The 12,137-nt window shown below is 36.6% G+C and overlaps 1 protein-coding gene across 3 annotated transcripts in view; it reads right to left on the reverse strand.

The window, feature by feature from the left end:
• RIMS2 (regulating synaptic membrane exocytosis 2) overlaps positions 1-12,137 on the reverse strand; it is a 490,283-nt gene that overhangs the window by 282,531 nt on the left and 195,615 nt on the right. The gene's annotated exons all lie outside the window — the stretch shown is intronic.

The raw sequence follows: 12,137 nt of genomic DNA on the forward strand, positions 1-12,137 counted from the left end.
CATTTCTTTGTGAATGCGCTTGCACGTTTTCCGTACTAAATTAAAGAAAGAACGTTGTGCTACAAATCTGCTTATGGTGCACAGTTGAAATCCAAAACAGCTTTAAAGGAAAAATGCTAATACAACATTATAAAATACAGTGTACAAATACTTATGCTACTTTGTAGTCATAACTGCTTTACAAGTACCAAAATTTTATAATCCTTTGTAATCATTTTACAGCAATATAACTTGACCATATACTTCTATTTCATAGAGTTTTGTAATCACCATAGGAATTAAGGCTAGATGAATCATTCAGTTAGTTTGATCTTTTATCAGCCTTTATTGCTTAAATACGTACGTTTCAGTTCCCACAAAACTAATATGAGCCAAGGGCAGAAAACAGGACAGACAAAGATCTGATGGCAGCAGTTGTCTAAATCAGATGAACTCAGAAAACAAAACATTTTTTGTGTTGCATAAGAAGGGAAAGAGCTTCAAAGTCCTGCCTGTCCACCTTGACAAAAAAAATCCTTCCCATCCTTATAGGGATGGCAAGACACACCAGCCAGATACAGAACGGAGTTCCTGTACCACATGAAGCATTGACTGTTTGTCATAGACAATATCTAGCCATAGACAACTTCTGAGGCTTCAAAGGAAGGTGAAATTATCAACAGATATTCCTTCCTGACACTGATAAATGATTGACTGAAACATGTGATTTTATTATATGCAATATTTTAATAGAGGATGTGTCTAGAATATATGATGAATGTTACATGTTCTGTTTGTTTGATACAATATTGTTTGCTACTTGATTAGAAGGGATCAATTAAATAGGGAGTAGTGATTCATAGGGAAAAAACAAACTGGAGCTTCAGATCCTGCCTTTTTCAATCCTAACAGGGTAATAAGCATTTAAAATGCTACTTCCAGACACGTCCAGATTTGTACTTAGTTTTTCAGCCTAGATGGATCTGAAGGAGTTACCTGCAGGAAACTGGAGCAAAGGTCCAAGATGTGGATAAAAGAAACTGAGAGGTGGGCCTTCTCTGGCATAAGATAGATCAGCTCAAGCTTTCAGTAATGAAAATATGTATGTGAGCCTATTTTTGTGTTATCAACCCTTTCCTCTTATATTTAGTTCTATCTTTATAATTAAGATCCCTTTGAAAATGTTTTCTACCCTTACAAATGGCCACTGATCCTGAAGGGCAGCCTTGCAGGCAGCAACAAGGAGAACCTGCCTGGTGTCGGGAAGGACAGGAAAAAGGAGAACAAAGACAGCCGTGTTGTTGCTACAGTTGTCCTAGAAGGAATAAGGAAAGGAAAGCCTTCAACGTAGTGGAGAAGGAAAAGCAGGCTCTCCTTGGTACCCAGGAAAGTAGAAAGGGCTCTGCCTAGCTAGTAGGAAAGAAAATGCTCTTCTGACAGCCAGAAAGGAAATGCAGTCTCTGCTCAGCATGGGGAAACCACAACTGTCTGAGCAGACTATGGGCAGAGGGGTGACTGGCAAATTGTCATCCCATCTTAGGTACCATACAGGGTCATTAAACTGTGCTTGACAGATTTGGACCCAGTCTTGCCTTGTAAATATTAAAGTACTTTAGCCTTACAATGGCATTGGCGAATGAGGAAACTAATTCAATCTTGCAAAAATACAACTCTTCCTGTGAAGCATGACAAGTAATATAAGCATCACTTGGATGCCTGTTTGCTTATGGTGAAGTTAAGATGTCCTATCTGTCTTATTAAAGTGTCATGTTGGTACCAGCACAAATCATAACCTCTGTAAGTTTAACAAAACTCTATGGATTCTGCTACTGGGGACTCAAGTTGAATCACTCTAATGTGACATGAACAGAGTTTCCTAAGTCTAAAACCAGAACAGCCAATGGGAACAGACAATTAGGACAACAGAACTACAAGAACCCAGAGTGTTTGCAAAGATGTAAAAGTTTTTGATAGGACAAGAGGTTAGATGTGGAAGCTTTCTTTAAGGAAGATACATATTTTTCATTTAAATACTTCAGATGATGAAAAATATGCCACATCCCAAAATAAGTTGTTCCAATATCAAATTACCTACATCACTGAAAATTTCTTCCATGCCTATAATAAAAATGTGCCTAATTTCCCCAATATCGGCAAAATCTTTTATCTCTATGCAGATCCAACTGGAATAAACGGCACTCAATAGATAGGGCGTTCATCTGCAGGGATCTTCATTGCAAGACTGAGACAAATATGTGCTCACACGGAATGTACAGATACTCTACTGTTAATACTCCCACTGCGTATACTCAATCTATAAAAGGGGTCTTATAAGAAGTTCACAGGGGCTTATAAGAAGTCTTAAAGGGGCCTTATAGGAAAGATGGGGACAGACTTTTTAGTAGGGCCTGTTGTGATAGGACAAGGGGCAATGGTTTTAAACTAAAAGGGGGTAGATTCAGAATACTTATTACAATGAGGGTGGTGAAACACCAGAACAGGTTGCCCAGAAAGGTGGTAGATGCCCCATCCCTGGAAACATTCAAGGCCAGGTTGGACGGGGCTCTGAGCAACTTGATCTAGTTGAAGATGTCCCTGCAGGGGGTTGGACTAGATGACCTTTAAAGGTCCCTTCCAACCCAACACATTCTATGATTCTACGAATTTATGATTCTATAATTCTATATTACATATGGATCAAGTTGTAGTCATAGCCACAGATTTTTGCATAGATTTGATCCTCCAATACATCAAAAAACTCCAGTGTGTATGGTTTATAGGATCAACTCCATCATGAACTGTGTAACACGCAAACCCATAAAGAATCTAGTTTGACAAATTTCACATGTGCCTTGGAGCAGAGTATACACATTCTTCAGGATTAAACATCTGCATACAGGTATCTATAGTAATATAAACAGAATACTAAGAATTGTTTTAGCTACATATAGGAGATTACATATTCACACACACACGCAAACGTGTGTGTGTATATATATGACTCCATTTCACAGTGTCCTCATTTGGATGCAAAGAATAGTGGACAAATCTATTCTGGAAACATTGCTGCTACAAAGTCAGGGGGGAGAGGCTGAGGGGATAAAAAAGAAGGAATCTCTTTATGAGTAAAAACACTTATTGTAGACTTTTTGCTGAAGGAAATATACCTCTACCATGAAAACACATCATCTGAGGAACTGGCAGATTTACTAAAAAATCCACCCTTTTTTCTAGTATGATCTATGTTAATGAGAGGAGGATGTGCCAATTTAGCATTATATTTTTATACCTCTTACACAAACACTTTCTAACCTTGTCTGTTACATTTACCACAAGGAATCATTGCCTTTCCTCCATTCCTACATAAATATAGGAACATCATCCATGGCTGACAGTAATGTAAAGATCAGCTTGGCCCTCAGTCTGTTCCAACCTTACATGAAGGGAAAAGCTTTACACAAGTGTCCTGCGTGTGGCAAGTAGCAGGCCACATGGAAGAATAAGGACCTTCCTGAAAATGCTACCCTTTTCTTCAGAGAAAGCAAGCTGATAGATAAAAGTAACTAATTTAATTCCAGGCCTATGTTGACTGGCACTATCAAACTCCCTTTCTAATTAATTTTATCCGAGCTGAAGGGATCTAACTTCACTACCAGGATCAAATGCCAGAAGTTGTAATCCTATCCATCAGAAATAAATTAACTTTACCTGTACACCTGATCAGCCAGAAACTGGGGGCAGGAGAGGGCTCATCCTGCCCAGCAGTCACCATGCCACTTAGTATTCAAGCCTGTCATTCTCTTTACTGGTCAGTACTACACAATTAGCTCCCCTTTTAGCATTAGTCCCTTTTTTTCATTTTAAAAATACCTGCTACAATCACAGCTGTGCAATGTATGCTATACATTTTAAACCAGTGTTATTAAATCACGGTAGGAGAAATAGTAGTCATGAAAATTTATGGCCAGTCACTACTATTAAAAATCTGCTGTTATTTTTAGATCACAAGCTAATTCTCACTCACCTTCATGAGCCTTCGTCTAATCCATTTCTCACCATTAACTACCTTAAAGCTACCTTAATAAAAGCCTTTCCCCATGTACCTCCAGCTAGATACACCACGGGAAATGACTGCTCCTGCCTTTCCAGACTTTCCTGGAGCATTAAAAGTTAAGGGAACCTTAAATGTGTGTCAACAGCTGCGATACGCACCCTTTTCTGAAAAGGTTACCACACCACTGAAAAATGCTCCAGGCCATTGTGATTACTGCTTCTTTGAAACAATAATAAAATAAAATCTCTATTACGGTTAGAAAACTCTAGAACCCGCACAAATTTCTTCATCAAGTACATTCTATAAATATTATTTTTTCAGCTATAGAAACTGAAACTTATCTTCTACTAATTATCACTAATTATCTTTTTTTTTATTGTCATTTATCAATACATGACATTTGGTCTTTTAACACACGTCTTAACCTTACACTGATGGAAACCTTATTTGCAGTGCACTACAGATATCACTCGTATGATGAAAAAGCAAATAGCTTGACTGTAACCTGACCTCCTGCTCATAAAGTTTAATTGTTCACCTCCCCCACACTACGATAGGAAGTAAGTACTTAAAATATGGCATAGAACAACATAAGACAGCTATTCTGCTTTGATGGGTCTGATTTTAGTAATGGAACTAAATAGCTTGGAAGTCTTGAACTTATTTTAACTTTAACTTGTAGTCTTCCTTGAAGAGAAAACACTCTTCTGCTTTGATTTAGATTTTTAAAAAATTAATCCAAGTGTACTGAGGAAAAGGAAATTTTAAAAGGTAAGTTGCCATTACCTTTCAGAAGCCACGGATATTCAAAAACATTGTAATATGTAAAGTATTTATATCACAGTCAAAACTAGATCTCAGATCTTCCTGGCTGCTTATCTTGTTCTCAGACCAATAGAAGACACATTTGAACTGGAGGAAACTTTCAAGAAAATATCATTGTAAAGATGTGTTCAAACATATGAATACCTGAATTCATCTGTATTTACTTGGAAATTTTTATAAATAAGTTTTGGGTCAATTAAGGCTCAGTGGGCCTGAGCCATCATCAGCTACTTGAAAACTGAATATTGGTCACCTACTTGTAAATCCAAATTATAATTTGCTAGACAATAATATATTGGCCTCTTTTTCCTATAAACTAGCAAGGAATAAAATTGACTGGAAAATTAAAACCAAAAATATTTCTCCTGCACATATTTTAATTCTGCGTAACTGTTTTCGAAATGGGATCCTTTCAGTACATGAAAGATTAATTCAGAGTAGGTAAAAATTCACATTTCCCACTGGAACTCTGTCATGAAAGCCATGCAAGAGAGGGGGCTTCTTGTTAGAGACCTCAGCATATGCACTGAGCACAGCCTTGTGTCTCCTTTACTATATGGCTCCTGTCACGAAAACGGCGTTTGTTGGTTCCACAGTGATCATATGAGAGTATTCTCTTGTTCTAAACTTTTATACTACTATGTGCTGCATTCAACAGGTAGTCAGGCGCTTGTTTTAAAACAACAGTGACAGGGAGCAGATAAAACATGATCATGACACCTTGCAAAAAAGTTCCTAGACTGCAAGAAGGTGAGCTGAACACACTCTGCACCTCGCAACCAAAACTCCCGTGAGTGCAATTAACCCAGAAAACTTGCCGTGCAAAATTAAGATCTGGCTGCCTTTCTCAGGGAGGGTCCTACTCTCTCACTGCCGGGTACTCTTACGAAAGCATTTCCACACACTTCCTTTGCCATACTGAAGAATCCGCAAAATGTTTACCTATTTTTGGCAGTATTTTTAAGAGACTGTCTGGTATTGATTTAACTCCTTTTCTCATTCTCCGCTTATAACTTCTGCTTTTGCTGAGTCACATTGTGCACAAGAAATCACTTTGCACACTGTCCAAAGCAGCTATGGCTTGCGTTTATTGAAAAAATAGCTTTTTCTGACTTACAAGCGGTTCCAATTTCTACCAAGATCTCCTTTTACAGTTCTTCTACGCTGTCTAGTTTTATACTAGATTCATCTTACGATCTGTCTGTTCCCCTCTCCTTGGTTTCTCCTCCTCCTCCCACCCCCACAAAAAAAGAAAGACGGTAAGCAACCAATGCACGATTTGCAAACTAATTCATTTAAACAGCCTACTCTGATAAAAATAAAAGGTATTTATCATATTTCTTGAACAATATAGTTTTAAACAAGCTGCCCCGAAGTACATTTAACACTCAGATATCTAAACAATTCTCTAAGTAAAGTTCATCTGAGACATTCTTTCATTTCTCATTTCAGCCATGTCTTACAAATTTTATTTTATAGCAACCATGTTTTGAACCATTAAAAAACCTTCCAGCTAAATATCTCCAAACAATAATGAATTAAGTTAACAATGATGATTATAAAATTTACTGAAGCATGACAGTGATACTACAGATGTTGATCTCTATTAGATTTTATCTGAAAATATAAGTTCACTGACTGCAGGCTGGTATCAACAGAATGAAAGGAAATCTGTAGTAACAAAACATTAACATAATTAAATTCACCACTGATAACAACTTTGCTTTGAACTTGACGTGACTGCACAGACATATAAAGCAATACAATTACTTCAGAATCACATATTTTCTATACAAGCAAGTCAGCAAAAATTCAGCATCACAGCTTTCAGGGGCTAATTTCAATTTGAGTGGGGAAAAAAGTTATAACATGGAAAAAACAAGGAGCTACTGAACAAAGCTCATGATTTTAAGCATCCTTTACTGATCTACAAATATTTAGGTAATAAATTAATTTCACATTTTTTAATTACATCAAGAACATCACAGATAGGAAAATGGGACTACTAGTAGAAAAGGCTTTATCCTCCTTTATTTTGATTGAGTTTTCAGTAGCCCTTATATAATATAATTTGATTTTAGAGAACTGCAAAGAAAGAAATAAAATAACCATATTATAATCTTACTGTTCATTGACGAATGCTTACTTTTTACAAATACGTTAAACATCTTGAGATTTTTCTTTATTTCTACTTTTGAATATTTTAAAAAAGAATATTTTGCTAATTATCTCCACTTTCTAAGCAAGAAATATCTCACCTACTTTTCCAGTAAAATCTCTGGTTAAAAAAGGTAATCATAAAAACAATGCAAAATGGATTAAATTGCTTTTGAGAATAATTGGTCAGAATGTGTATTCTAGTTATCTGTCTCAGTACTGACACCACAGAAATCATTTGCAGAAGGCGAGAATCAATTAACAGCTGCCATACAACAGGACTCAAATGAGTTTAAAACCCGGGGTGTTAAAAGAATACTAGGTCACGGAAACATTAAAACATGAGTTAATACAAGACTGCACTGTTACTAAAAAGGACTTCAAATAATAATATAAAATACAAGAAAATTCCAAAATTCCACATATACTATTTTTATGAAATGAAATCCAACTTTTTCATAAATATCTTTGTCACAGAAAATATAGTACAATTTAAAATACTAATTTAAAGAGAAGTACAAAACTTTGTTAAGATACTATTCTCATATATCTGAAGCACAACAAAAAGGTTTTCAGTACTTCCATTGATCTTTTTTTGCTAAAAGTAAAAAATACCTTCCTAATCATCCCCAAAAGGAACAAAAAATGCTGAGCATTACACATTGTTTTTACACAACACATTCAGCATCTTTCTTCCCTGGTTTACCTTTTGATGAGCCACTGCACATCTGGGAAGTAGGAAGCCTCGGGTTCATGAGAATACATCAATTTCTGTTCTGGCTAGGTCTTTCATTTAATCCTCTAGGTTCAGTGAAATCATATGAACAGTCTCTTAATTTTGAGACACAATTTTCTAGATATATTTTACAATCCTTTCCCTTCCCCCAAAACGCAATTACAAAATGTAAGGCATCTAGGAAAAAAAAAAAAAGGAAGTCTAGTGTATGAAACAACAGCAATTCAAGTCAAAGAGCTGACCCAATGGGAAGCTATTGAGAGCATGAGAGGAGTGTTATAGTTTAATGCTGTTACCATGTGCTGTATATAGCTGGAGGTCAAGTAAGAATTTACCCTATAAGGAGGATTATGGTACTTAGCTGATTAGTGCCTTGCTACAGAACTATTGCCTACAAATGTACATGCTGGTCAAGGCATTTAATTTAAACTATTTTTAAAATTGTGCCGTTACAGTATTTCATGTTTTGTGTTACTGGGTCCAGCATCTTTTTTGTGTTCTAGGTCTCAAATGAAATTATGTAATATCTATCATTTTTAGTTTTTAACAAGTGAAATTTTGACATAATTTTCAACCATTAGGCTGAAATAGCTGTATCATCTACTTCAGTCTGATGTGCTGAACATATTGTAGAACCAAAAATACTTTTTTTTACGTACCACTAACAAAAAAAGCAGTGAAATTCAATGGACTGATTATTTCTATCAACAGTCATCAGAACTCTCTTTCAACATATGGTGAGAATGTGAAAACAATAGAAAGCAAATGTGTAGACAGTCTCATTTGTATTAAATAATTATAAACACATTTTTCCACAATTTCACAAGGAAGGTATCTTCTATTTATGCAAACTAGCTTACAAATAAATTATGTTTAATATAAAGCACCATACCCTGGGCAAATTTTACTGTAATAAATTTAAGCCATGATAAAGTGGCATGACATGGGAAAAACACAGACTTAGCAGCAACCTAGATTTTCTCCACCTCGATGACAGTGAGTTCATACTCCTAGAAACGGCATTCTGACACCAAAGTGTATTCTCTCAGCCATCACAGAGAATATACCATAATACACTTCATCTATACATCACTGCATCTGATTTTGAGTCTAATCTTTCTAAAGTGTTTCAGTTTCTTACCACAGGGATCATTCAGCAGGTGCTTTTCCCAGCAGTTGAAAGTATCCTGGTTTTTCAAAGGAAACCTTTAAGTCTGATGAAGAGAATTTTCTTTCAAAGAAAAACTCCATTATTACTAGGGCATTAGCAGCATTAAATAAAAAAGATAGCTACTTCAATAATGATCAAACGGTAAGAAAATATCAGCAACATGGACAGTCGTATGAGAATTGTTTTGCCTAATAACATCTCTGCAGGCTGTTTTGGATTGTTGAACTCCTAAAACTGTAACGTTACTGATGAATGTGAGTCAGCGTATCTTTTCTCTTTTTTTTCCCCTCTCTTTATCGTATCCACAATTACAGTATGTATGTGATATCATACAATGAACTTCAGTTTTAAAACATCTCTGTGGTTCATATTTCAGTCTGGAAGAGATGATATAGGTGATACTGAGCTGTTTTCATGCCTCCACAAAAGAACAAGCAGAAAATAACCACTGTGAAAATGTCCAGTTTCTTCAGTAATGTGAAGTAAATGCCCATTATTAAATCCAGTGAATTAAAAGTCAGCGGTGGCTCATCAGCGAATGCTGGGCTGCGTGCAGCAGCTTCTCCAAGACAAAGCTGGCAGGCTAAACGTGTTCATGCTAGGGAACATCAGCTGGACCACTATGAAATGAGACAGGTGCACTCAGTAACTCTTGGAAATTACCACGGTACATAAAACTTTAAACTTCCAATTCAACTGTCATTCTCAACATGCTGGTGAGATGGGATTAAACGTGTGTATTTTTAAAGCAGCACCTGACTCTATCCAACATAGGACCACACTACAAGTTTACAGAAAAATCATTTGTATTTCTGTAAAAAGTTACAGCACCTATATTATATACTGGTAGGACAGGACTTTACAATGTTGTTCAAGCTAAAAGAACTTGCTCCACAGAAATTTAGGTACTGGGTTCTCAATCCACAGTCTTTATGTGAGCTCAAATGCGCAGGATCAAACAGTTACGGCTGCCTAGACAGACCTCCTTCAGTTTAGATCCCAGGGCTCAGACAGGAGGAACAGACAGACATACCTGTGCTACCTGGGTTTTCAGAGATGCCGTGTGAAAAACTTCCCACCACACTACCATGTGATCAACAACATCATGTGCGTAACAACAACCTGATTTCTTGAAATATCAGCAGAGAGCAGGGTCACATGCAGATACCCAGTTCCAATTACTGAATTAGGTATTTCTACCAGAGTTACTTTGCTTTTCTGCAGTGCTGAGACCAGCTCTGGATGTTCCCCCCTCTTAGTTCCTGATCCTCTCTTAGAGTTGTCTGCACTAGAGCAAGCCTTCCATAAAAGAGGCTTAACACGCAACTTTCCAAAGAAGAAAATTTATTCCCAGATCTTCATAAAAATCCATATGGAAGATCACCAGCTACTGTAGAAAGTGCATGGAAGTGAACACTTGGAAGTCAAATGGGTCACCCTGGCTGCCTAGAAGCTTTGGTACAGAAAGGTAGCAGCCAGTCAAGATGACAACAGTATAAAACATACAGAGGAAAATACCGACCTCTTCTAGCAGGAAGCAAACTGCTGTTGAACAGTCCTTGCAGAACTACTAGAACACAATGGTCATGAAGAAAATCTACTGAAAAATATAACTGCCTCTTCCAAGAAAGTTGTGTGAGTATCATTAAAATGAAACAATTAAAATAAACCTAGTCTTGTAGTGTAAACAAACCCTTAGATGTATTCTGCATTCTACTGCAATGACAATAGACTTAATTACTCTAGTTTTAATAAAATAAGATGCAAGCTTTTTATATACCACAGGAGAAATGAATGCTCATTTTGTAACTTCACGTGTATACAAACCCAATTAATTAATGCTTTACAGTTCCTGCCACCAACATAACTTGCATTACCCAAGAAGCTAGTTTTCAGTAGGATTCTCCAAAGTCAAGACACAAATGATGAAATTCTACCTAAAGATCAGGGCTACGTATTAGAAGATTTTGGACCTAATGTTGGCCTCTACTTCCATCAATAAGAACATTTCTAGAAAAGGTATGAGAACTAATAAAAAGAAGGCCAACCAAGACTGACTAGACTCAATTGCCAAATAGCTGAGAAATACTGAGAGGGAATTTTTCAAGTCATACAGGTTCTCAGTACCTTTGATAACACAAGTCTATTATAAAAATTACACCGTACTCTCAATAACTCAGTCTTCAGTAGAATGTGAGCAAAAAGCTAAGAGAACACAGTAAAAGAACAGGAAAAAGTAATTAAGGAAAATGATGTTTTAAAACATTTTGTGAAGACACTCATGAAAGCTTTTAGAGATTAGTGATGACTTCATCACTCAGTTCCGTTACTGCCAGATTGTTGAGATCTGTAGTATTTTTTAAGTTAACCTTTACTTTTGTTGTTGAGATAAGCAAGAAGAAAGGTTAAACGTATGCTCACTGAAGCACTTTTCAAGCATGAGAGCAACTGGATGTTAGGCTAGGGAGCCACGCTATCTTTGTAGGAGACTATAAAAGACATTCAGGATGCTTGAGTTGACGGAGCAGAAAGTGAAGATCAAGTTTCTATAATTTTACAGTAGAAGAACAATCAAAATGGATAGCTGGACAGATTAGACTTTTACAATTGCCAAAGAATATTTCATGGTATATAGCAATTTTGAAATGCATATCTAGGTGAACAAACACAAAACAGTTACAAGGTTAACAGATTCATATATCATAATGACAGAAGAATAACCATGATCACATAGTTTGATGTCCTTCCTCCACAGGAAGTTTTTTTCTAGATATTAGATTAATGTTGGATCTAACTGAACCTTTGCTTAGAAGGAAAACAATAATAAAATTAAATTCCTTATATTTGGCCTTACTGTGGCACCAAGTTCATTAATCCTAATCATTAGGGTGATATTTGCCAAACAGTGGATTTTGGGTTTATATGGATGACACGCTATTATTAGCACAACCAAAAGAACTTTTACCTTTCCACTATCTGGCCATTTCCCTACAGACGTAACTCATAGAATCATAGAATGGTTTGGGTTGGAAGGGACCTTAAAGATCATCTAGTTCCAACCCCACTGCCATGCCAACCTCCCACTAGACCAGGTTACTGAAAGCCCCATACAACCTGGCCTTGAACACTTCCAGGGATGGGGCATCCACAGCTTCTCTGGGCAGCCTGTTCATGTGTCTCACCACCCTCACAGTAAAGTATTTCTTCTTAATTTA

The sequence above is a fragment of the Rissa tridactyla genome, chromosome 2, assembly GCF_028500815.1.
Source record: "Rissa tridactyla isolate bRisTri1 chromosome 2, bRisTri1.patW.cur.20221130, whole genome shotgun sequence".
NCBI lineage: Eukaryota > Metazoa > Chordata > Aves > Charadriiformes > Laridae > Rissa > Rissa tridactyla.